The following is a 27,840-nucleotide window of genomic DNA, read 5'->3' as shown; positions in this document are numbered from 1 at the left end:
ATGCCCCTTAATTCCACCAAACCAAAAACTACCCATTCTGTGGTGAATGTTATATAAAAATCAATAAATATCTATGAATATTTTGTACCACTTGCCTCCAAAATTGCTTAATAAGGGGGCATTCCTAGAAATTATGATAAAGTGTAGCCGTTTGGGCTCCACATTTAAAACATGCACTCCCATCTGAGAGACTCATATGATAGGCTCTTTGAAGTGAGATGTAGTTCCTATAAAAGAGTTGAAAGAACTTTACTCTATACTGAACTACCGGAATAGCCTTCCAGGATAGTCTGTACATTTGTAGGATTTTTGAGACCGGTAAATTAGGAAAATGTGTCTGCCACTTTTCCATACTCACCCTAGAAGTTTCATAGTTTAAATCAGTTCAGAGAAACTCATAAAGTTTAGAGATAGCTTTTGTGGGGACCTGAGGGGACAGTAACATATTATCTAGTGGATTATCCCAATCACGAGGGGCTTATTGTCCAACAGTTCTTACTGCATACACCCTCACTTGAATTAGTAAAAAAATACTGTCCGCCATAAAAGGGAACCGATTTTTTAGTTCTAGAAAATAGTATACCTTGTGAGTGTCAGGCTTAATAAGTAATCTGAATGAGGTAAGACCTCGCTTGGCCCATGTCATTAGCAATAAGGAAGCATATCCAGGTGTATAATCAGCATTGCCTGCCAGGGGTAGATATAATGAAGTATGGGCATTAGTGACAGAGTTTCCACATAAAATAAATTAAAGGGTTCAATTGTATCGCCTCCGGCATACATGTGGGTATGTAAAATAGCCATGGGATTCTGGGAAGGATATAAAGAGAAATCCACCCGCAAATTTGTATAAAAGGATGTGCCGTGTATCCAGTCTTTTAAGATACGTAACAATACTGCCTGATTATAGAGAGCCACATATAAATGAGCGAAACAAAAAGGTAATGCAATTTAAATCTTTGGTTGGTAAGAAAATTGTAAGCATTTGGAAAAGGAATAGTAACCTGGGAAAGGTGATCATTTTAATTTGGGCCACTCGTCCCATAAAAGATAGTGTAAGGAATGCCCACCTTTTAAAATCTATCTGCATTACTCGTATGTTTTTGTGTTTTTAGTTTTGAACAAAGTGGGGAAGGAATAGAATTTCTATCAGTTCTTACTGTAATTGGAGGGCCTGTTGGAGAGAATATGCTGGACATACTTTCGACCTGGTATTGTCAAAACTCTGCAACCTCATCCTCCTTGACAACTTGCCATTTCCCTTTCTGATCACAACCTTATCACCTTGAACCTATGGAACTCTTGCCCCCTTTAACACATCCCAGTCCCAGTCAATGGCAGAGAGATATCCGTAAACTTGTCCACAACCTATTCTGAAACTGCCTTACGTCCCTAACCCCCAACCATTCTAAATCACATCTCCGGACAAAGCTGCCAGTCGGTTCAACCACACTCTCTCCCTGGCTCTGGATAAAGTTGCCCCTGCCACCTTCCGCTACCTCCGTCCTGCTAATCCCCGACCCTGGCATATCATTCACACCAAACATCTACAAAAGACTGTTCATGCAGTTGAGTGCAAGTGGAGGAAATCTGGCCTCAGCGTGGACATCATGGACTACTAAACCAGACTACAACACTGAACTCACTGTCACCAAGCAAAATTATTTCTCCGCTGTCATTTCCTCTCAAGCTTCCAACCCATGCAGCCCCTTCTCAACAATTGACTCCCTCCTAAACCCCACACCTGCTCCCCCCACAACATCCTTCTCTGCTCAAGACATTACCAGCTACTTTAGAGATAAAATTGACAAAATCAGATATGATGTCTCTGTTCACAAGGCCACTCCAACCATACCCACCCCTTCCACCTGTAAATCATCACTGTCCTCCCTCAGTCCTCTTTCTCTGGATTAAGTCCCCTCTCTAATCATCTGCATCTACTACCTGTCTGCTTGACCCAATTCCCTCTTATCTACTCCGTGCCCATTCCTCCACCCTGGCCCCCGCCCTAACCGAACTATTCAACCTCTCCCTTTCTACTGGTAACTATCCCTCCGCTTTCAAACATGCCATTTATCTCCCCATCCTGAAGAAACCCTCATTAGACCCCCTCCATACTTGCTAGCTACAGTTCTATCGCCCCTCTCCCATATATTTCCAAACTTCTTGAGTGCCTTGTCTACAAAACGCTCACCGATTACCTGAGCACCAACTCTCTCCTTGACCCTTTCCAGCCTGGCGTACTTTTCCTTGATCACACTGTCCATTGTCATTGGGACCCTTTACAAAATTGTAGTTACTTCTGTATATAATATAGCTAGAATGGGTTGGATCTTAAGCCTAAGATTCTTTGTATTCCTCCTTGTGATGGCATTTATTTTAAAAAGAAACTGGTGCTGCCATATGATAGTGAATATAATGTTTAAACGCAACACCACATGCTTACTAAGTGCCCTAGTCTGTACGGGGACAATTATAGTATTAAGGACATCATTCCAATTGCACTGACACCAACAATTTTAAGAAATATTTTTATAAGCAAGAGTAAATTAAATCTTATTGTTGGTCTAAGTAAGCTCCATTGCAATGAAATTGTGGTTTGGTATTTGGCTCTGTGGCACAATGAAGGTAATTCAAAATAAGGAACCTACCTTACACATTGCCATATGTACAGTAGTGAATCACACTTATGTCAACCCAACCTTAATCTATGCAATCAGTAAGGGCATTTTCAAAAACACATCCATCTGACACTTATTGAGTCATTACTTTTATTAGGAATCAAAAAAATTGAAAACTTTAACATAGCTTACAGATTCAAATTCTATTGACAAAAAATATTTTCCCCGAACAACCAGTGAGCAAAATTTATTTTGTAATGCAGAAAAATTTTAGTAATTTTGCCACAATCACTTAAATTATCCCCTGGTGAAAACAAGTTTATCCAAATGATGAGGAATTTCCCATAAAACATGGATCTATATTTCTAATAGAACCCTGTGAGATTCCCGTTTTTTGAAGGTTTTTTTTTAGTACATTTTCTGAAAAGTTTTTACCTTTCACAACTCCATTTCATAATTAGTACTACATTATTTAAAGCAGATTGTTACAGCAAATAAAACAACATTGCCCTGCATGCACTGATTAGTGGTTAGATCAATCAAATGAGCAGTACTCCTGGCTCCCACACATTCTTTCCAATGACCTGCCCACCCTCATCTTTGGTGACTTTAATGTTGCAGTGGATGAGCCCAACCATCCTTCCTCAGCCAAACTGCTCTCCATTACCTCCTCATTTGTACTCACTCAGAACATCAATGGCCCCACACACATAGCCGGACACACTTTATACCTGGTATTTTCCAAACTCCTTATTATTTGTTATTAACAACCTTATCACCTTCAACCTATTGAACTCTTGCCCCCCCCCCATTGCCATATCCCGGACCTGGTCAATGGCAGAGAGATATCCATAACCGTGACCACAACCTTTACTCAAACTGCCTTGCGTCCCTAACCTCCGCTCTCTCCAAAAGCACCTCCGCAGATGAAGCTGCCACCCTGTTAAACCACTCTCTTTCCTTGGCTTTGGATAAAGTTGCCTCTGACACCTTCCGATACCCCCGCCCTGCCAACTGCGGACCCTTGGGCAATGACCACTTCAAACAGTGACAAAAGACTGTTCATGCAGCTGAGCGAAAGTGGAGAAAATCTGGCCTCAGCGCCGACTTCATGGACTATAAAGCCAAGCTACAAAGCTTTACCGCTGAGCTCACTGTCATCAAGCAAAATTATTTCTCTGCAGTCATTACCTCTCAAGCTTCCAACCCACACAACCTCTTCTTAACAATTTACTCCCTCCTAAACCCCACACCTGCTCCTCCCACAACAACCGTCTCTGCCCAAGACATTGCTAGATACTTTAGTGATAAATTAGACAAAATCAGACATGATGTCTCTGCTCACCGAGGCACTCCATCCTTCCACCTGTAAATTATCATTGGCCTCCCTCAGCCCTATTAGTGTGGACGAAGTCTCTTCTCTCATCATCTCGGTCCACTACCTGTCCCCTTGACCTAATTACCTCTGATCTACTCTGTGCGCATTCCTCCACCCTGGCCCCTGCCCTAACCAAACTATTCAACCTCTCCCTTTCTACTGGTAAATACCACTCCACTTTCAAACATGCCATAATTCTCCCTATCCTAAAAAAACCCTCACTGGACCCCTCCCTACCCTCTAACTACCGTCATATCCCCCTTCTCCCATATGTCTCCAAACTTCTTGAAGGCCTTTTCTATAAAAGATTAACCATTTACCTGAGCACCAACTCTCTCCTTGACCCTCTCCAGGTTTTAGAGCTGCCCAATCCACTGAAACATCCCTTACTAAAGTGGCCAATGACCACATCAAAGTCTCAAGGCAACCTTTCCCTGCTCCTTCTCCTTGATCTTTCCTCTGCTTTTGACGCTGTTGATCACCCCCTTCTAATACAAATCATGCGCTCCATTGGTATCAGTGACGATCCCTCCGCCTGCAGAGACAGACAAGCTGTGAGCAGAGGAGCAGCCTTGGTTATGCTGCTTGCTACTGAGGGGTCTCCCTCTGTGGCTGGGAACCCCAGGGACACCGCAGGCTCGCAGGGCGGGTAAGTTCCTTACATATGCACCTTTGTTTTGTGGAGGGGAAAAATGGCGGAAGGAGAGAATGTCCGAGTTACCCAGTTCATGTGGCTGTTTAACACAAACCATAATAAGATACTTTTTTTACTACTGCAGCATTTCAGAGTTTTGATCGAGTTTCTCTAGAGTAAACACCTAGAAATTCTGGATCTTGAATGTAAAAAAAAATATCTAGCTTTTTCTGTTGCAAGTTAGGTAACTTTTTCTTGGAAGCATGCATGGTGCAAGTGTTTAATTCAGCAAATGTTAGACTTAAATGTAGCATTGACCAGATGCTGGAAGGCTACCATAAATAGCATCACAGAGTGAGATGAAGTTTACACGTGTGATTGGGTTTTCATATTAGACCATACGATACAGAATTCCATAGGGATGGTAGATGGTAGAATCCAGAAATCCATATGTATGTTATATGTCAGTTTTGTCTTTTCAACATATTTCAGATTTCTAATATATTTTTATTTTCAGAAAAGTGGGTAAAAATGAAGATGCTTGATATATTGGTTTTACTCGTCCTGCTCCTGTGCTCTCCAGGTATGTTGTACTAGCTAAGTAACTTAACAGCAGGGTAAGAGAGAAGTAAAAGCAAATAACCAATGTCTGCCATTTAAGACAAAATTATATGCACCTAAAAGCCAAAAAATTCCAAAAGTTTAGTATTTAGCAGGACCAGCCCGTATACGTTTATGACCATATCAAGAAGGGCTGATTAGTGGTATGGAACTGGGGAGAGGTGTGACAATGCCAATGTTCAATTATCCTACTATGTAAAAACAGTAAAAAGAAAATCCAAAGCTTAATATCCCACATGTAAAGACCTCACAAGTGTGTCAAGAAGACATTGGGGTCAATGCATAAATGAAATATACAAATATCATTTTTCTAATGAATAAGGAATGTAGAAATGGGAGCAAGTATGCCTTATGCCTGGATTCTGATTAAAGTCTAACACTAATATTCAAAGGGAATGTAAAGAAGTTTCTTTATTTATTACGATCAGTTTTATAGAGCATGAAATTGTATTTCTAATTGTATTAGATTGTATAGATCAGAACTAGGAACTAGACTGTCAGTGACATTTAGGGACCAAGAATAGAATTAAAAATTATTGATTAACTTATAGTCTTTTTAAGAATATATGCTAATAAAGTTTAAAATATATGTAAAGTAAAAACTTTTTTGTTTTGGATAAAGTATAGTTATCAAGTCTGTCATTGCTTTCATGTTACAAGAATTGGACTGTCAAGTCATTGGACTCTAATAAAAGGACTCTAAATAAAAGAAAAATTATGGTGAACACAAAACTTTTTTCTCTTCCTCCAGGATTATGCAGACCATTTATGACCACACAAATTTCAACTGATCCACTTTCTTCAGAAAATCTGAAAGTTCTCTCTAAATGCAATCTCATGAAAAAAGAAACGGATAAACCAGACATTCTTTTATATACATTATGCAAAGGACTCAAAGAAAACAAATCAGACCAGGGTATTATACAGTTTGTTTTTGATGGCAAGACAAAAATAGTAATTGCTTTCTCTAGAGCTTAAAGTTTGTGTAAATGCATTTTTGGATGTTTAATGTACGCCTATGATTCGCAATTATCTGTAAAAATGTATTATTCACCCTGCTCTCTCTCTGTTGGCACTACTCCCTGTCCTCCCCAGTCTGATAACTAACGGAATTACCTCCTCATTTGGACTCACACAGCACATCAATGGCCCCACACACATAGCCAGACACACTTTAGACCTGGTATTTTCAAAACTCTGCAACCTCACCCTCCTTGACAACTCAATATTTCCCCTTTCTGATCACAACCTTATCACCTTCAACCTATCGAACACTTGCCCTCCCTTGCCACATCCCATACCTTCTCAATGGCAGAGAGATATCTGTAACCTTGATCAAAACCTTTTCTCAAACTGCCTTGCATCCCTAACCCCCGCTCTCTTCAAAATCACCTCCCCAGATGAAGCTGCCACCATGTTAAACCACTCGCTTTCCTTGGTTTTGGATAAAGTTGCCCCTGCCACCTTCCGCTACCCCCTCCCTGCCAACCCCCGACCCTGGCACAACAATCACACCGAACATCTACAAAAGACTGTTAGTGCCGCTGAGTGTAAGTGGAGAAAATCTAGCCTCAGAGCTGACTTCATGGACTACAAAGCTTTAACACAGAGCTCCCTGCCACCAAGCAAAATTATTTCTTTGCAGTCATTTCCTCACAAGCTTCCAACCCACACAACCTCTTCTCAACAATAGACTCACTACTAAACCCCACACCTGCTCCCCCCACAACATCCTTCTCCACCCAGGACATTGCCACCTACTTTGGAGATTAAATAGACAAAAGGAGACATGATATCTCTGCTCACCAAACCACTCCAACCATACCCACCCCTTCCACCTGTAAATCATCATTAGCCTCCCCAGCCCTGTTACTGTGGACAAAGTCTCTTCTCTCATCATCTCCATTCACTACCTGTCCGCTTGACCCAATTACCTTTGATCTACTCCGTGCCCATTTCTCCACCCTGGCCCTTGCCCTACCCGAACTATTCAACCTCTCCCTTTATACTGGTAAATACCCCTCCTCCTTCAAACATGCCTTAATTCTCCCTATCCTAAAGAAACCCTCACTGGACCCCTCCCTACCCTCGAACTACCGTCCTATCTCCTTTCTCCCATTTTCTACAAAGGATTAACCATTTACCTGAGCACCAACTCTCTCCTTGACCCTCTCCAGTCTGGTTTTAGAGCTGCCCATTCCACTGAAACAGCCTTTACTAAAGTGGCCAATGACTTTATCAGAGCTAAGTCCCAAGGAAACGTTTCCCTGCTACTTCTCCTTGATCTTTCCTCTGCTTTTGACACTGTTGATCACCCCCTTCTAATACAAATCATGCCCTCCATTGGTATCTGTGACACTGCTCTCTCTTGGTTTGCTTCCTATCTGTCTGACCCCTCCTTTCAGGTTTCTTTCAATAGTAATTCCTCCTCGTCCACTATCCTCCCTGTTGGTGTTCCCCATAGGTCAGTCCTTGGACCCGTTCTCTTTTCTCTGTACACCTCCTCTCTGGGTAGTCTCATATCCTCCTTTGGCTTACAGTACCATCTGTATGCTGATGACACTCAAATCTATCTGTCCACCCCTGACCTGTCTCCCTCAGTCCTGGATAAGGTCTCATGCTGCCTGTCAGAAATCCCATCATGGATGTCTGACTGCTTGTTGAAACTCACCCTGGATAAAACAGAACTCATCATCATCTCCCCCTCAAATTCTGCATCTCCCCCTGACATATATCTAACTGTTAACAACACTGTTATTCGGCCCTCCCCTCAGGCACGTTGTCTTGGTTTCACCTTTGATTCTGCCTTCTCATTCATCTCCCAAATTCAGAACATTTCCAGGCCCTGTCACTTTCATCTACCCAACATCTCCAAAATCCGCAACCACCTGTCCCCTGAGACCACCAAACTCCTTATACATGCTCTTATCATCTCTCATCTGGACTACTGTAACCTCCTCCTCTCTGGTATTTCACTAACCCGACTCTCTCCTCCACAATCTATTATGAATGCTGCAGCCAGACTCATCCATCCACTCCTCTTCCACTGCATCTCTTTGCAGACATACACTAGCTTCCATTTCACTTTAGAATCAAATTCAAGCTCCTGTGCTTTGCCTTCAAATCCCTCCACAGTTCTTGTCCCACTTACATTTCTTACCTGGTAAAAAGGTACTCCCCAAGTCGCTCTCTCTGCTCCTCCAATGACCTACTAATGACTTCCTCACTGATAACCTCATCACACGCACGGATACATAACTTCTCTTGAGCTGCCCCAACTCTCTGGAATGGTCTTGCTCTTCCTATTGGGCTTGCTCCTACTTTATGATCATTTAAAGAGCACTCAAAACCCATTTTTTCAAACTTGCCTAACCATCTTCTTCTGTCTTTTGAAACCATCACTACTTACCACCAGTACATATCTCCCGTCCTAGTCTGTCTAAATTCCCCCACCTAGTAGATTGTAAGCCTTTCGGGGCTATATAAATCCTGATTAATATAATTAATATTATTATTTTGCAACCCTATCACTTTTAATTACTACTTTGTCCCAACTGGAGAGAATCAGCCTGTACCATACAGTACCATACAACCTGTAACCATACAGTAATATAATATTAGCAAAATTATTAAATGAGTTTTACATTCAGCTAAAACAAGTTTCTATGTCTCAGTTTCTGCTGTGCTGCAAGATGGGGAGCCTAATTCATCAAGCCTAATCGGATGCTCGCTCGGGCACGGGTATTCGCGATGCCAAAAACCTATTTATCAACCAATGTTCAGTCGTCGGGAATACGCTGGTGTATTCTCCCAGCAGAAACTGAAATGATCGTGCACTCCGAGCCACTGTTCCCCTAAAAAATCATTCTTTCTATTGGCACACATCTTTCACTTAGCCCTAAAAAAAGGTCTGTGGTGTTCAAATGTTTAAAACATATATATTAGCTAAGAAATAAGCATATTTTTAAATGACCTATTCTTTTCAGGTTTGGAAAGAGTTAACTGATTTTAGCTGTTTACCTTACGATGCCTGACCCAAGGATCCGCCTGGAGATAAATACTTGCGAGTTCGGGCAGGTGAGACCTCGCTTTTGCCAGCGGACTAGATCATCCAACCAAGTTCTTCTTTGCTTCCATAGATATAAAAAATAATGATTAAAAATATTAAAAGTTACACTAAACACACACATTTATTGAATGACTTGAACATTAAAGCCTACTTTGTTTTAATAAATGTTTTATTAGATAGCTTTTACCTGGTGTACAAATGTAAAAGATCATATCAATAAATGAATTTGGAATGTCAAACTGTCAAAAAACAAACAGCCAAATTACATAGACTGCACTCTTTCCAATTACATGCGGATTTGTATCAGCTGTGAGCATAAACATGAGCATGTATGAGGGTGTTGTCTGACTTGCTTTTTCCTTTGTCTTTTTGTTCTATGTTGCTATATTTCATACTTTGCTTACCATTTAGCACAATAGCTGCTTTTGTTTTTTAAAGTTTGAATATTTCGATGCACATTTAGCAATTAGGAAGTCAATGTTAATGCTATGTTATTGTGTCTGTGGCCATATTGTTTAATTGCAATAATATGTCTAAATTACTACCTTTAAATGTTTGTCCTGCATAAATATTTTCTAATCCAGTTTTCCACCCTTGATAGGTACAAATTGCATGTTGGTTTGGTAAGTATTTTTTGAATGCAATATTTCTTGGGCCATTTTTTAACCATTTTGGCTTTATAAGGAAATATAAAGCCTTTATATGGAAATGTAGGTTGAAATGTTTGTTTTTTTTGTAATGTAAATTTAGTGGTCCTTATGGTCCTTATAATTGTGGTCCTTATAATTTAATGTGACGTTTTAGCAAATGTGTTTATTTTAAAAAAATGTCGTTTTTTTATGGGGGTTTGTTTCTGTGATCTCCTTTACAATCTCCCAGGAAGTTTTAACCTTGGGTGATCCAACAGACCTCCAATTTAACAAGTCGATTATGATTGTTTCGAAGCAGTTCCTTTTTATGAATTGTTTAAAAGCTGAAAACAGCAAAAATGTCTTATTAAAACTGTTGTTTGATGCACATAGTTGTGCGTCAAACTACAGGAGCCTGATGCGCATAGTTGTGAGTGAAAGCAGGAGCCTGCTAAGTGGGCGTGAACTGTGTTCTATCAGTTAAAAAACGCACCAGCCACTTTTGCAGAGAAGGATCCACATTTGTCTCCTGGTCACTAATGGCTTAGATGTAGAGGGTGGAGAGGTTAACCAGGATGAGCATGTATGGAGTTGGGTAACTGTAACTAGAGGGAGTGGTGGAAGCTTCCATAAAGAAAGGCCAGCCCTGTGTTTGAGCACCCCAACATGTTTGAAAAGTTATGTGAACATGTACAGGTGGCAGACCCAGTGGTGGCAACTCTAGATGTTACTGCTACCCCTAACAGCCAGGGGAGAAGCACATCTAATAGTGGTGGGAAGGGAAACACAGGAAGGAAAACACAATCGGTAGTCATAGGGGATTCTATGATCAGGGGGGACAGATAGAATAGTTTTTCACCTGGATCCCTTCAACGGAATGGTTTGCTGTCTCCCTGGTGCCAGGGTTCGGCATGTGGTGGACCGAGTAGACAAATTACTGGGAGGGGCTGGACAGGAACCAGCTGTCTTGGTCCATGTTGGAACCAATGACAAGATAGATGGAAGATAGAGGATCCTTACAAATCAGTATAAAGAACTAGGTTTCAAGTTAAAGGAAAGGACCTCCAAGGTTATATTCTCTGGAATATTGCCTGTGCCATGCGCAACACAGGAAGGGCAGTGGGAGCTTGGACAGCTAAATGAATGGCTAAAGTCCTGGTGCAAAAGGGAAGGGTTTGGGTTGACTTTTCATGAAAAGGGGTCTGCTGTGGTAGGGGAAAGATTTAGGGGAATGGTGGGGGGATATTTAAACTAGGACATAGGGGGGTGGGACAGTTAAAAAAAGTGGCAGAAAGTTTATTCAGGGGTCAGACACTAGTGGAGGGTGGATTAACGATAGTTGGGGGGAGGGTTATGGACAAGTGTAAGGACCTTCCCATGTTACAAAAATTGGATTGTGCAGTACTAGTTCTACTGAAAAACAGAAGGATTTGGCAAACAATCATGGTAAAAGCAGCAATGGTTTAACGTGCCTGTTCATCGATACTAGATGTCTAGCAAACAAAATAGGGGAGTTGGAAGCCTTAATGAGTGAGGAGAGTTATGACTTAGTTGGCATTGGTGAATCCTGGCTTTGTTCTTGGCATGACTGGGCTGCCAATATTCCTGCATATACTCTCTTTCGTCAAACGAAAGGGTGGTGGTGTCTGTCTGTATGTGAGATGTGATCTAAAAGTGAATTTGAAAGAAGAAATTGCGGATGGAACAAGCGATGAGGTTGAGGCATTATGGGTGGAGTTGAATGTGGAGTTGAATAACACACAATTAATTATTGGAGTCTGCTAAAGGCCCCCCAGTGCTAAGGAAGGAGACAATATTGTCCTCAAAGAACATTGAACAGAAATGGGATTGTTTCAAGTCTTTTCTACACACTGGAAAATATATTCCAATGGGTAATAAGTTTAAGAGGCTAAAATTAAAACCTATGTGGCTCACAGCTGATGTTAAAAAAGCCATAAGGAACAATAAAAGGGGATTCCAAAAATATAAAAATGAAGGATCACCTTCATTGTTTGAAAACTATAAAGAATATAACAAAAGATCTAAAAGGAAGATAAAATGTGCAAAACTTCAAAATGAAAGACAAATTGCAAAGGAAAGTAGGGCAAACCTCAAAAAATGTTTTAAATCTATTAATAGCAAAAATATCAGATCTGAGCATGTAGGCCCTTTAAAGGATGTCCCTTAGTTGGTAACTGAGGATAAAGACGAGGCAGATTTACTAAACACATTTTTAGCTCTGTGTACACAAAGAAAAATGGCAGAGCTCCATGTCAAAGATCACAATAGTAATGTCACTGCCTTAAATAAGTCACAATGGCTAAGAATTGATATGATTGAGAAACAGCTGGGAAAAATTAAAATTGACAAAGCACCAGGACCCGATGGATTACATATACCTGTCCTCAAAGAGCTGAAGTTGGTTATTGCAAAGTCAATATTTCTAATTTTTAGAGACTCTTTAGTTACTGGCAAGGTACTGATGGATTGATGTAGGGACAATGTGATTCCTACCTTCAAAAAGGGAGCAAAATCATTACCAGGTAACTACAGACCAGTTAGTTTAATGTCCATTATTGGAAAGGTTCTAGAGCAGGGGTGTCAAACTCAAATGCACAGTGAGTGGGCCAAAATTAAAAACTTAGACAAAGTCACGGACCAACTTTGAAATTTATTGAAAAAATAGAGGAAATTTTTCCTTCTCTTCTTTCCTTTATATTAGATATAAAACATTTTCATATGGAAACAAACAAGCCTATAATAAAAACAGATGCATATTATTTTTTTTTTAATTTTATTTAAAAAAAAATCTTATGCCTCCTTCTCTATTTGTACCCTTCTGGGTTAAATTTCAATAGTAACTTTTTTTATACCGGCTAACAATATTAATAACAATTTCCTTTATTAAAATATAACTATTCAAGTCCAAGACTTGGACATTGTGTGATTGGAGAGAATGCAGAGAAGGGCAACTAAATGATTAAAAGGAATGGAGGAGCTCAGCTATCAGAAGAAAGTAGCTGAACTGAATCTATTCTTCCTTGAGAAGAGACATTTAAGGGGGGATATGATCACCCTGTATAAATATATAAATAGTCCATATGGAGAACTCTCTTCCCAATTTTTCACTTTCAGATCATTACAAGGAACAAGAGGGCACTCTTTCTGTCTGGAGGAAAAGTAATTTAATCTCTGCATACAAAAGAGATTCTATAAAGTAAGGTCTGTGAAAATATGGACATGTGAAATGTTTTATTGATTGCTTTAAGAAAAAAAGTGGATGCTTTTCTAGAAGCACAGAATATTACTTGGTATTAAAGTTTTTAAAGTAAAGCTAACAGAGACTGTTAATTCAAGGAAAATCCGTTTGCCTCATAGGATCAGGAATTTTTTTTTCTCCTGTTGGAGCAAATTGAACCAGGCTTTATTAGAGTTTTATACACATTTAAAATGACACATTTAAAATGACAGCACCAACTGATTTTGTAAAAAAGATGTCCTGTAAATCAAAGTATGTGGCACTAAAATCCGCCACAATGCACCTCCCATCCTTATTTAGTCTATAAATAAACTTGTTCCTGAAAACGTCTTCCTCAATTCCCAAGAGCGAGCTAGAGGAAAGGGAGGGGGAAGTAGGGGGAGGAGGTTTAAGGAGGGGCAAGAGTAGTTAAAATGGACAGGAGGAGGAGGGACCCCCCTTTCAGAGCGAGACAGCGTTCAGGATAAGTTTTTGTCCAGATTTTCACAAACATAGTTATCTAGTGCTTACCTTACGGCTGAGGCTGAGGAGCTGCTCGCATAGTTGCAGATCGCTGCCGAGGCTCGGGGTCCAGGTTGGCAGGTGAGCACCTGCCTCTGTCTCTCTCCTGGAACAGAGCAGCGGGACTAGAGCTGTGGATGGCGGTGCCAGGCCTCATGGATCTGGTTGGGTGGAAGATGGAGAGGGCAGCTGCAGGTCGGTGGAAGTGCTGCGGGGCTCCAGAGTTAGGACAGGAAGGATGTCGGGCTCTGGGGATGCTGCTGCGGGTCGGCTGGGCTCTGCTAATGTGGTGAAGGAGCAGACTGGCCTCGTGGCTGGGTGGGCCCACAAGAAAATGGCGGCAGAGCTGTTGGGCTCCGCCAAGATGGCCTTTGGAACTGTGGGCACAGGCAAGATGGCTGCCTGACCTGCTGGCTCTGGCAATATGGCCGCCGGACCGGTGGGCTCCGGAAACATGGCAGTCAGGCCTGCAGGCTCTGGCACTTCTCAGGCCGGGTCATTCTGGGAGGAGCCCAGCAGCGCTGGGTAGGCCTGAGGCTGGCCTGGAAGGCCTCAGTCAGGAGGCTCATGGCCCTGAATGGGCTAAAGTGGGGTTGTCTGCCCCTGGGGGTGCTGGTGTGGTGCGGGCTGGAAGAATGGAGGGCCTTTGAAGGGCTGCGGTAGGCAGCTGGACAATGTCTCGCCTGGAGGGTGAATGTGCAGAGGGCCCTGTTGGAAGTCCGGGGGTTGGGAGGTTTCAAGCCGGTGCCCTCACCGGTTTTGGAGAGGGGTTCTGGGCTGGAAAAGAAAAGCAAGAAAGCGGTTGGGGTTGAAGCCTTGGATCTGGAATAGCAGGAGTCGTCGCTGGCTGGTGCAGAGTCCACTAGTGACCTGGTAAGTGTGGGAAAAAATTTGGCAAGGGGATTTTGTGGATATATTCTCTTTATTGCCGCTGGAGCGCTTCAATCAGGATCGAGGTATTGGTGAGTAGAAAAAAGGGGAAGAGGAACAAAGGTGCTTTTGGATGATACCCAGGACACTTGCCAATTGGCTGCAGGCGTTAGCCATTTTGGCTATTGAAGAAAAGGCATTTGAGCATTGTTCGGCTCTGTTCTGTTATCTCGATGCCATCTGAGAGGCCCATAGGGTGTACGGCGGGCTGGCGTGGCTGCCCCATGGCGAACAGTTTAGGCAGGGCAAGGATGTACGTCCGTCCATTCGGTGGGATCACAAAGATATCAGTCTCTGGATGAAGCTGATGACGCCCGTGAAAGTGGTAAGTTCGCCCTTTCCAGGGGGGGGGGGCGGGGGTCAAGTTCCCCTTGGGACCCCGGCCCTTCGGAAAAGTGGTGTCTGCTGGCAATTCAACAAGGGCACATGCAGATTTGGCGCTGCCTGTCGCTTCTGGCATGAATGCTCTGGGTGCAGTGGGGCCCACGGCCTTGCCAGATGTTTCAAACCGGGGAAGGGCTGGCCCTGTGACTTAGCTGAAAAATGGAGGACACCGGTGATGGTAGAAAGAATGCTACCCTTTCTAAATAGATTCTAAATCTGGACAGGGCGGCGGCAGAACTGTTGGAAATTGGTTGCAAGGAGGGTTTTTGTATTTCTGGCTCGGGCTAGGAATCTGAGGTCGGTTTTGGAGCCGCCAGAGGTGAAGCTAAATATGGAGGTGAAGTTGGGTAGAATGGGGGGCCCATTTACCAAGCCCCCAGTGGCGGATTTGGTGGTGTCATCTTTGGGGGTGGTTCCCAAGAAGGAGCTGAACAAGTTCAGGCTCATACACCACTTATCTTACCCCTTGGGGGGCTCTGTCAATGTGGCCATTGACCCGGAACTGTGTTTCGTGTCCTACACTTCTTTTGACCGTGCGCTAAAGTGGGTCAGATGTTATGGCAAAGGTGCATTACTAGTAAAGGTGGACATTAAGGCAGCTTTCCGGTTGCTACCAGTGCACCTCGGAAACCAGCCTTTTCTGGGGTGCGCATGGCAGGGGGCATTTTATGTAAATAGGTGTCAGCCCATGGGTTTCTCTTTGTCATGCGCTCGCTTTGAAACTTTCAGTACTTTTCTGGAGTGGGTCGTGAGGGATGTGACGTGAGGTCTCTTCCGTGATTCACTATTTGGATAACTTCCTTTGCATTGGTCCAGCCAATTCATAGGTGTGTCAGGTCCTCTTGGGGTCATTGCAGTATGTTGCGGAAAGATTGGGGTTCTGTTGGCGGCCGACAAGACAAAGGGCCGGCAACCAAACTAGTTTTCCTGGGTATTGTGATTGACAATGAAGCGATTCAGTGTAGATTGCCGGAGGATAAGCTGGGCGGACTAGTTGACGAGGTGGTGCCCGCGGGGGGCAGGAACAAGCTGCAGCTGAAGGAGCTCCAGTCTCTGTTGGGTAAGTTACACTTCGCGTGTAGGATAATGCCAATGGGGCCGATTTTTGCGAGGAGGTTGGCAGCTGCAACGGCTGGTGTACGGCGCCCGATCCATTTTATTTGTCTGATTAAAAAGCTAAAGGCAGATTTGGCAGTGTGGCATGAATTTCTTGAGGGTTACAAAGGGCGGTCGGTGTGGATGGATGGGCCAGTAGTTCGTGCGGAGCTGGAGCTCTTCACTGAAGCAGCGGGGGCTGTGGGTTATGGCCCCTATTTACACGGGGCTTGAAGCGCGGAGGCTTGGCCGGTGGCATGGGTGGAGGCTGGCTTGTTATTCCCCATCGTGGTGGTGATTGAGATTTGGGGGGCCACATTGACGAACAAGAAGATCCGTTTTTGTTGCGATACTTGGTGTTGGTCCAGGCGGTGAACTCTTACAGCCTCGTCAGGGTCAGTGGTTCGCCTAATGCAACATTTAGTACTGAGGTGTTTGAGGTGGAACGTTGCTGTTGGGGCGGTGCACGTGCCTGGTTTGGAGAATAACATTGCAAATGCCTTGTCTCGATTTCAGTGGGATCGGTTTCGGCAGTTGGCGCCAGGAGCGGCTCAGCAGGGAGTGAGTGGCCCGCCAGAATTGTGGAGGATCACCTTAGACTCCTAGCGTGTATGGTTCGGCGGTCCGTAAGTCAGTCTACTTGGGCAGCTTATTCGGCTGTTTGGGAGGAGTGGTTTCGTATTTGTGCACCCATTGGGGGAGAAGGAGGGGAGCGTGATAGGATTTCAATGTTGTTATATTTTTTTTGCCGGTGCTTTTTTTGCCGGTCTCTCTCGGTTGTGTCCCGTAAATTGGCTGCTTTGGCATTTTTGTTTAAGTTGTTTGGTTTACAGGACATTACCAAGGAGGTTTTGGTCCAGCAGGTTCTAATTGGTTACAAGAAAGGAAAAAAGGTGGCGGATAGGCGGCGGCCGGTGTCTTTTTCCGTTTTGTGGGCAGTTTTGGGAAGGTTGGGTGAGGTTTGTGTTTCTGGATTTGAAGCTGGGTTTTTTATGGTGGCCTTTGTATTAGCTTTTTTGGTGCACGACAAATAGTCCGGGTGGGTTGCAGTTTCGGGAAGTGGAGTGGAGCAGAGAGAAGGTGACTCTATGGATTGCTAGGTCCAAAACTGAACAGTTCAAGAAGGGTTTTAGCGTGGTGTTGGCAAGAGTTGATTGGGGGGGTAGCGTGCCCTGTGGAGGCAGTTGATGATTTCTTGAGGGTGCAGCCAAAGGGGTGGAGGCCCGTTTTTGGTTCATGAAAATGAGCAGGCCCTGTCCAGGTACCATTTTTTGGTGGTTTTTCGCAAATGTTTGAAGGCGGAAGGGTTTAATGAAATAGAGTTTTCTTCTCATTCCTTCCGGATTGGAGCGGCAACGGAAGCGGCCCGGTGGGGCTTGGGGGAGGATGTGGGAGTCTTTGAGCGCTTTCGGTTGTATATTCGCCCGCATCTGGTGGTGCCGTAGGTTGAGGGTGGTGTTGTGGTTGGATTGTGTGTAGTTGGGCCAGTGGTTTTGTTGTTCTTTGGCATACTCTTGGGTGGTTTGTCTTGTTTGGTGAGTTGGTTCGTGGGATTCCAGTTCTGTCAGGGTGTTGTTTCTTCATGGGGTGGATATTCAATTTTTGTTCTTTTTGCAGGCGGTTCCCCCAGTTTTGCAATGGATCGTAGGTGATTCCTATGTTTGCAGGGGTGCAAGGACAGGGGCTGTTCGTTTGGATAGAAGGCAGCTGGACATCCCTTGTGCAGCGGGTCTGCTTCGGTGGCTCGGTGTACCGGGTTTGCAATGGAGCAGGGTCTTGCCAGAGGTCCATCGCTTTGTAAGATTGGATCGGTTGCCGGATATTTTGGTTATTCATGTGGGTGGGAATGATCTGGGAGTAAGGCCGGTGCGGGAATTGGTCGCTGATATTAAATGGGATTTTCTGCCTTTGCGGAAACCTTTCCACAATTACTGGTGCTATGGTCTGATATGGTGGGTAGGTTATATTTGAGGGGGGTCAGGTTGGTAGAGCATTTGATTAATGCCCGTAGAAAGTTAAATAAGGATATAGGACGGTTTGTGGTTCGAAATGGGGACTTGGTAATTAGGCACAGGGAATTGGAGGTGGACACTGATTTATATTTGCGGTCTGATGGTGTGCATCTGACGGATGTGGGGACCGATTGATGGTTTCTTGGGCTTCAGGATGGAATTCAGCAGGCATTGCAGGTTTGGAGGAGTGCTCAAGTGTGAGGTGTCCCAATTCTGGCGCTGTGGCGGTTGAAGTCCTCGGGGGGGAGTGTGCTGGTGGCAATATTTTGGTTAGGGTTCTATCTTTGGTATAGAATCCCTGGTTTGGGTTAATGGTCTGGTAAAGTGTTGTGGGGGGGGGGGGGGGGGGGGTCTGCACAAGAAAAGGATATATTCGTTCCCAAGCTGGGAGTACCTGTCTTTAAGGTGCAGACCCCAAAAAAGGTGGTTGGGCCCAAAATGGTTAGGATTTATTATTGTTTATCTGGTACTTATTCTTTATTATGGTGTTATTAAGTTATATTGGTTATTCTATGTATGTGTGTTTATTTATACTGTTTTATTGTTTATATTGTTATTTATATTTTATTTGATATTAAATTAATTTTGGCTATAATTCTGTTAATAAAAGGCCATTTAAGCAATGCTTTGAGTGGTAATTCATTGGTGGGGGGATTTGAATGTGGGGGTATTTTAGGGGGTGGCAGATTGGAATTAAGGGGAAGGGCAAGTTTGTAAGGCACATTTGCACGGCTATATTTGCTTCCGGTTTTATATGCCTAAAAGCAGTACATTGTTTTTCATGAAAATTTATTTTACAGTATATTATAATAGTATGAGTATAATAAAGTTTGAAACATGTCATGTAAAAACGATAAACTGAATAAATTAAAAAATCTATATATTAAAAAAAAATAATAATTTTTTTTATTTATTTTTTTTTTTAAATACACATTATACTCATTCTGTTATATATACTGTAAAATAAATGTTCTTGAAAATAATGTACTGCTTTTACACATATAAATCCAGTTATTACAGGTATTTTGTATTGAATGCAATACAAATGGATTTTGAATTTCCCGCCCCGCCCCGCCGGCAACGTACACACGCACCGATGTCACCAGGAACTCCCCGATGACTCATCGTGTGCAGAAGCCGACCGGAGGAAAAAGGAAGAAGACGGAGATCGCAGCGATGAACGGCGCGGGACGCCGGCGGATCAGGTAAGCGCTTTATATTTACTAACCTTCCCATAGGTTTACATGGCAGGCAGTGCTGAAACGCGCTTTGCACAGAGAGGTTGACGGTTGACTGAGGTCCTCCCAGCTCACAACAGGCAACGTAGTGTGCGACAACGGGGCCAACCTTGTGGCCGCGCTGCGCACGGGCCACATAATACATGTGCCCTGCTTTGCACACATACTGAACTTGGTGGTGGAGAAGTTCCTCTGCACGTACCCAAGACTGCAGGACTTACTGAGACAGGCTCGCTCCATCTGCAGCCATGCTGGCAAGATCCAGCACCAACAGAGGCTGCCACTGCATTTGTGACACTGTGACTAGATGGAACTCCACCCTGCACATGCTCCAGCGTCTGTAAGAGCAAAAGCTAGCCATCCGCTATTACTTGGTCAGTAATGGTGGTGCATGGAAGCAGTGGGGCCCTTGGTACAGCCACACAACTGAGCTATTTTACCAATGACCAGTGGCTGCAGATGGAGACGCTGTGCAAGGTACTGGCCCCCTTTGAGCTGGAACAATGTCATACCCATCATCTTTCTGCTTGATAATATCCTGTGTGGCCTGATGGAAAGTGTTGATGGGAGAGGAGGGGAAGAAATGGGGGAGGGGGATGAGGGGAAATTACACTCAATTGTGCATACCCAGCATCAGGAGGAGCAAGAAGGGACACTGGCCAACATCAGGATTTTCAAGAGAAAGAGGAGGAGGAAGATGATTATGATGATGAGGGAGACAATGTTGGGGCTGCTGGACAGGACCCGTTCAACCCGCATTTCTGCAGTCACACCCCAGGCATTGTGCGGGCGATGGAACAACAGGAACTGTTGCAGCTTGAAGAGGAGGAGGTGGATGATGAGGAGGAGGATGTTTTGGCGCCTACTGAGGGACAGGAGGAGGATGAGCCCAGGGAATCCCTTTTTCATATGTGTGTCCACATGTTGCAATGCTTACGGAGGGACTCCCGCATTTGCAGCATCAAAATTCGGCGATGATTACTGGCTGGCCACCCTTCTGGATCACCGCTAAAAAGACAAAATGTCACAATTTCTTTCCACCCCGGTGCAAGAGAAAGAAAAGGTGACTCGCCTGAGCAGAATAATATGGAACCGGCTGTGTAAGGAGTTCTGCGCACCACATTCCTTACAGGGAGCTCAGGCGGACACTGTCTCCACTGTATAGTCCTGTAGCGGCGGCAGCAGCAGTAGTGGTAGCAGGCTGCACACATCCAAAAGTCTAGGCCAAGGCAGGGGGGATTTTCTGGATGCGGCCACCTCAAACAAGTGAAGTGCAGGGGCATAACCATCGAGAACAGATGAAGCGCATGGTGCACGATTACGTTGGCTCTTTTCTGGCTGGTGGTGGTGTTGACAACAGCAGTTATGAAAGGGATGGCTGTCCTGACAGTAGTGACGCCATTAATTTTTGGGTCAACAGGCTTCAAATCTGCCCGCAGTTCACACAGTATGCCATCAAGCTTCTTTCATGCCCGGCATCCAGTGTTCTGTCCAAAAGAACCTTCAGTGCCGATGGTGGAGTGGTCATGGACAACCTATCACGATTGTCGCCGGAAAATGTAAATTGCCTCACCTTTTTGAAAATGACCGAAAGGTGGGTTACTAACAACTATCATATCCCTACTGGAGATGTCACTGATTGACTGACACAAGTACTTACTGGCCAACCAAGATGCCTCTGTGAATCCACACTGCTCTTGTGCTAAGTCTGTGACTGCCTATCACCAAACACTGTCAGCTGAGCCTGCCTTGGTTGAATTTTTCTGCTAGTTATTGCAACGTCCAGGGGTGGCATGTCATTGTGCCAGCTAGCAATTTACTTTACTTTATTTCTGCTGCTTATGGGAGGCTAACAAACTGCTAATGAAAACCCCCAGTACTGCCACACTGATTTTTCAGCTAAGTATTGTAAGATCGAGGGTTGGCATTAATGTCATCCACTTCATGATGCAAACTTGCAATATTGTCCACCTTCCTACCGCTTCCGGCACCACAGACCACAGCAACAGTGCTGGCACACAAAACATCTTGGTCTGACCCTTCACAAATTTCAGATATTTGTATTACACACTTCTGGGTGGCATTGACGATGGACCACACCCAGCTCTAAAAGCCAGTTACCAATGCGGTCCCCGCTCTGTCTCAGGGCCCACCGCCTCCTCCTCCTGCTGTTGCTGCCACCTGTCAATACTCTATTCACTAAAATTGTACACTTCTGAGTGACATTGTCAATAATACACCCAGCTCTGGATGCCAGTTGCCAATGGGCTCCCTGCTTCATCTCAGGGCCCACTGCCTCCTCCTCCTGCTATTGCTGCTGCAGCCTGTCAGTACTCAATTCACTAAAATGTGATGATGCACTACACCCAGCTCTAGATGCCGGTTACCAATGCTGTCCACGCTCTATCTCAGGGCCCACCGCCTCCTCCTGCTGCTGCTGAGGCCTGTCAGTGCTCTATTCACTAAAATTGTACACTTCTAGGTGGCATTGATGATCCACTACACCCAGGTCTAGATGCCAGTTACCAATGGGGTCCCCACTCCATCTCAGGGCCCACCGCCTCCTCTTGTTGCTGCTGCTGCCGCCTGTCAGTACTCCATTCACTAAAATTGTATTACACACTTCTGGGTGGCATTGGCGATGAACTACACTCAGCTCTAGATGCCAGTTACCAATGCAGTCCCTGCTCCATCTTAGGGCCCATCACCTCCTCCTCCTGATGTTGCTGCTGCCGCCTGTCTGTACTCCGTTCACTAAAATTGTACACTTCTGGGTGGCATTGACGATGCACTACACCCAGCTCTAGATGCCAGTTACCAATGCGGTCCCCTCTCCGGCTCAGGGCCCAACACCTCCTCCTCCTCCTCCTGCTGTTGCTGCTGCTGCCTCTCAGTACTCCATTCACTAAAATTGTACACTTCTGGTTTGCATTGGTGGTGCACTAGACCGAGCTCTAGATGCCAGTTACTAATGCGGTCCATGCTCCGTCTTAGGACACACTGCCTCCTCCTGCTGCTGCCGCCTGTCAGTACTCCATTCACAAAAATTGTATTACACACTTCTGGGTGGCATTTTGACAGCAGAGACTGTTGCCAGTGGGTTGAGTTCACCCTTCCTCAATGTCCCAATGTTTATACTGCCTTCTGGATGCTCTCCATCATGCAAAAATCCTATTTGCCTACTGTCACTTTGCCTGCAATTTTCTGGAAAACCACATTATGGGTGGCATTCCTAACATGTCATCCAGGTAATGATGCCAGCTAGCAATTAGCAGCGATAGTTACATTAAATAGGGGTTTGTACATTAAATAAAGCAATTTCGTTCTCCTGCCATTTTGACTACAGAGACTGTTGCTAGTGGGTTGAGTTCACCCTTTCTCAATGTCCTAATGTTTATGCTGCCTTCTGGATGCTGTCCATCGGGCAAAAATCCTATTTGCCTGCTGTCATTTTGCCTGCCATTTTCTGAAAAAGGACAAGGTGGTTTGGAACTTTTGTATTTGTAAAAAACCTTGCATATAACTGGAAATTATTGATTTTACTTTTTTATCCTATCTGTCCTTATTAGCTCAGTGCTCTGTACCTGAAATGCAGTGGCAAAAATGTCATCTTGGCAAGCACTGTCTGCCCCTTTTTCTTTGGTTTTAACTTCTCTCTGACCTTATTAACTCTAACCACTACCTCTGACTAACAGTAGCAGAAAATTGTACCTTGGCAAGCATTGTCTGTCCTATTTTATTTTTTAAATGTTTATCCATTGTTAGGTAATGCACAGCTGAAAGGAATTTAACAAGCTGATCAGCTCCTGACTCAGTCCTGCACTGCCATCGGCTGCTGGGACTTTATAGCCTACCTGCTCCCAGTCACCAGTGCCTGTTGTAACATATAGCCAAGCTGACTTGCTGCTGGTGTGAAGTTGTGTGATTTACTGTTGCTGACCCTGCCTGTTTCTGAGGTATCATTTGTATGCAGCCTGGACAGACTTTTTGCCTGTGACCCCAACTCTGATTGTGTTTTGCTCTTGTGTTCTTCGTTTGGTGGATGGAGATTCTGTGTATGACCTCTGACTCTCTATTCTGGACTTGTCTCTGTTGGAATTTTGGTACTGCTGGTACCACTCCCAGCTTGCTGACAGTCAATCCCCAGAAACCATCCCTTGCCCAGTAAGTCCTTGTAGCAACTGTGTGCAGGGAAACACAACCAGTCTCCTGAGGCTGAGTGGGGGCTTACTAAAGGTAAGGACTGTGGTGTTAGATTTGAGGACTTGTGTCTGGTGAGGACTGGTGCTGACTAGGGCTTTACGACTGGAATAGAAATAAAATCAACCAATACCAAAAGTTTCAAGTGATTATTGACTTTTTTTTACTTTATTTGGTTTATTTATTTAAAATAATATGAACTCAATTTAACAAGTACTGTTTTGATTATAAGAGCTTTGACCCCCTAAAAGCATCCAACCTGTTGTTCTACAAGTTATGCCTGAATATGAGGAGACTGGTCTCCGGCTGGCCTACTCCAGTGGGGAAGCAGCTGTAGATACAATAATAGGTTGGTAATATGTGTGAGACAGTTGGAGCTATACACAGTTGCCTTTGTATGATACAATGTATATTATTTATGTAATTATAGGCTGTAGTTGTTCCTGAGGAAGGCGACTGTATGATCTGAGAAACGTGTTGAACTTTCTCAGTCTGTTTGTACTTATGTATACTAGCATTCAGATCTGTATATTGATTTTATGATGTTTAAATAATGGAATTGTATTACTAAAAATTACTGTTAACTTTTTGGAATAGCTATATGTATACTTAAACGCTTCTTTTCTATAAATTGTTCCACGTGGATAACGCTGCCAACGGTGTTGTGATGCAGCGTGGGGTGGGATCCCGTGCCTCAGTTTTCTCTGCACAAAGCAGATTGCGAAAGCAGATTTATCAGGAACTCCGCTCAGGGGACACAGAGAGCACAACTTGTCCTAAACAGGCAAATCCATTTGAACTTCCTGTCATTGGACAAAAACAACCCCAAGGCCACCTGCATTGTGTAGTGTGCAGTTGTGGGGCTTTGCACTCCCTGTGTACCAGAGACAAACATAAATAGGATCATTTTAAATATTGTAGGCTTTTAAAGAAATACATTGCTTTACATATAAGTAAGTGCAATACAATTCAATAAATGGATGCATGGATAAACAGACAAATATACATACTGACAGAGCGAACAAAAAGGCAAAAACAAAACAGACCAAGACAAAACAAGACAAAACCCAACAAAACAAGACAATACAAGACAAAACATTGCAAAACAAACTAAATGTTTTTTCAATCTAAAAAGGGTTTGTAACTAATAACTTCATTAAGGCCAGGAAACTTAGTGGCCCCTAATTGATATATACATTTTGCTTCCCTTTTTAGAAGCTCTGTATCTAAATCACCACCTTTCCCTAGGAAAGATTTGGTCAGAGGTATAAATCTCATTTCATTACTGTTGTAGCTGTGGCAGGTTCTGATATGGAAGCTGTTCCCATATGGAACCCAGTGACATAATACTCCAATACCACTTATATAAAATAACTTTAATATCTTGGGTTTATATATCATAATCTATAATAACCACCACTTCTATCAAACTTCCTCCAAATTCACAGGAGGATCATTATCTAACACTATTAATGCATACTAAGAAGTATTTTCAAAGGATTGTTTGAGCTGTCTCTTTTTTGAAGAAGATTGGGTGTCTATTAAAGACTCCCAAATTTCAAAAAACTTTGCTACCCTATATTCTTTATCCAAGGATGCCTCAATCCAGGCCATTCGAAAAACATAGTCCAATTTTTCTTTAAAAAGCCTCAAAGTTGGTGAGTTTGGATCTAGCCATTTGTGCAATATAGTCTTCTTAGCCACCAAAGAAAGGATAGCCAATACATTTCTGCTTCCCCTTGTAATTTTTCCACCTTGCACATTATAAGTACCTAAAATGGCCCATTCTGCAGTTAAAGGAACATGATTGATCAGATAAAAAGTAATAAAGTATGAAACCTCCTTCCAAAACCTCTTTATTTTCTGACAATTCCAAAAAGCGTGGTATAAACCCGCTTTGTCTTGCAAACATTTGGGACATCTAGAAGTTGGAATATAACCCATCAAATAGGCTCTTTGCAGAGAAATATATACTCCATGATAAATTTTAAGTCTAATTTCCCTATACACTGCTGAAGGGAGTACCGACCATGCCTTGGACAATGTTGTTAAAATATAATCTGTTGTTCTACCAAGAAAGTGCTCAGACCATTTAACCAAACTAGTGTTCCTAGTAGAATAATCCAGATTTATTTTAATGATTTTACAATTTTCTGTTATCGCTTTTCTAAAAGGGTTGCCCTTGATCAATAAAGTATCCAAGGGGGTTTTCCAATCCCTTACTGAAGAGATTTCAATACTCTTAAAATATGAGACTGTAATTGCAGAAAAACATATACTGCTGTTCTCAAAAAAGAATTTTCAGTTACCATTGTTTCGAACTGGAGAGGTCTTTGAACATTTCTATCTACCAGTGTAGTCATAACATGAAAAGTTGGCCACTTCTGTAACAAAGAAAGATGGGTTAAATGTGGAAGATCTGAATTACCCCAGTATGGTAGAAAGAGAGAAGAATGACTATTCAAAAGACGTTTACCCCTAATCCTATGCCATATTATCCAGCAAGAGAACAGTATCGGATTTGATATTACTTCCTCAGGTAATAGTTCTTTATGCATATGTAGTATATGTATATAATCCTTTTTCCCAATAAGAATATTATGAGATGATATATAAAGTGGAAAAACATCTCTCCTTTTTTGGCTGTTGATATTTCCACCCTGGTAATCATCCCTAACACTTGAATATATACAGTACATATATGCATATACAATACATGCATTTCGATATGAAGGAAAAAAACCTTAAAATGTACTATCCTAAACCAAAATTATGTGCATTATTCTAGTTTGAAAATGTATATGTTTTTTAAAGCTTGCTATAGATTAATAAATATGAAATTTAAATATTTTTAGGTGGAACCCTAGGAGGTCCAATTTGGTCATTCCTGGTTTCGGTTTTTGCTGTTCTCCGGCTTACGATCTGCACTTTTCTTTTCTTGGAGGAGACATCCATCTTTGAGTGGCTTTGTTAGAACTTTCATTAAATTGGTAGGTAATATGTTAATTTGAATTATACAAATTGAAACACAAAAGTTCTATTGTTCATAAATTAGAAATGGTGAATCTATTGAATTGATAGGTCTCAACATTTTTCCTGAGGAAGCGGGAATTACCCGAGTCAAAACAAGAAACTGCTTGACTATGCTAAACCATAATTGATATGGAAAATTGTTTTTTTTAATCAATATCTATTCACTTGTGTGAGATTTGTTCTTGTATTTTAACTGCGAAAATAAAAGTTACATTTTTGGGTAGTTTCTTAATATGTGCCTGAAAAGTCCCCCGATTTATTTGTGATGTTTGGAAATTGGATTTATTTACTGGGATGTGGCACGCATTAGATAATTGCACTAATGATCTGACCACTAGAGAAATATATATTACAATATTTTATTTGGTATTTTAATGTAGATTGTGATACTATACTAATATATCACCTGACAGGACAGAATACTCAGTTTGCAAGTTACCTGCTCGCTGGAAACTTTATATTGTGCAATTTTAAGATCTATGGAACACAAACTGGTAAGAATAAGTACCTTTATGTTTATTGATATGTTTATTTTTTTCCAATGAACATAGATGTACTGTATGTTCAGCTGAATGGGATATTGGGTTCATTTTAAAAACTACCATAGCTAGTGTCACTTTGATGTGTCTTTCCTTTCTAGTTGCATCCAGGAATATTTTATATCCACTGACACCAGCAATGTACGTGTTTTATTTTTTTAATTATGAATTTAGTGTGAGGAAATAAGACTTCATCATTGCTCTGGGAGAAAAAAAAAATCCAATTGCGTCATTGTGGTTAGTGATATAGGTCCACTGTGGTATGGTGGCAGTTCATTCAAAATTCATGTCCTGTCATAATGCACATAAATATATCTACAGTAATGCGCCACTAATATGTGAATCCATGTGAACCCATCTTTCTGTCACCATATCTCTTCATTTGCTTTAAAAAGAATGAATGAAATACATTTTAAAATGTTAGTACATGTGAAAATTCAAAAGCCACAGCTACATTTTTTTAATTTCTAGCTAATTGGTGAACGGTATCTATTTAATATTGAACCAGGTAAGTTCCATATTGATATTATCCACTTACAGGGTATTAAAAGTGTTAAAAATTTAATATAGAGAGCTTCCATTAAAACATGCACCTATACTTGTAATGGAATTTTGTCAGCCTGCCATTATAGCTTTAAAGATTTTATTTAGTGCATTTTCTGTGCTGAAGAATAATTTTCCACACTATTTCATAATC

The 27,840-nt window shown here is 42.6% G+C and overlaps 2 long non-coding RNA genes across 3 annotated transcripts in view; one reads left to right on the top strand and one right to left on the bottom strand.

Annotated features, from left to right (window-relative positions):
* LOC140327282 (uncharacterized) overlaps positions 1-27,840 on the bottom strand; it is an 85,629-nt gene that overhangs the window by 1,508 nt on the left and 56,281 nt on the right. For both annotated transcript variants that reach the window (XR_011920011.1, XR_011920010.1), the window contains exon 3: positions 9,275-9,384. This is a non-coding gene — a long non-coding RNA (uncharacterized lncRNA). The remainder of the gene's footprint in view (positions 1-9,274; positions 9,385-27,840) is intronic.
* Positions 4,771-27,249, top strand: LOC140327281 (uncharacterized). The gene is made up of 5 exons (XR_011920009.1): positions 4,771-5,216; positions 6,006-6,170; positions 9,241-9,331; positions 26,427-26,561; positions 27,018-27,249. It is a non-coding gene; the product is annotated as an uncharacterized lncRNA (long non-coding RNA).

Source organism: Pyxicephalus adspersus, chromosome 3 (assembly GCF_032062135.1).
Source record: "Pyxicephalus adspersus chromosome 3, UCB_Pads_2.0, whole genome shotgun sequence".
In the NCBI taxonomy this organism is placed as follows: domain Eukaryota; kingdom Metazoa; phylum Chordata; class Amphibia; order Anura; family Pyxicephalidae; genus Pyxicephalus; species Pyxicephalus adspersus.
The sequence above is the reverse complement of the archived record's forward strand: the minus strand, read 5'-3'. Positions and strand labels throughout refer to the sequence as shown.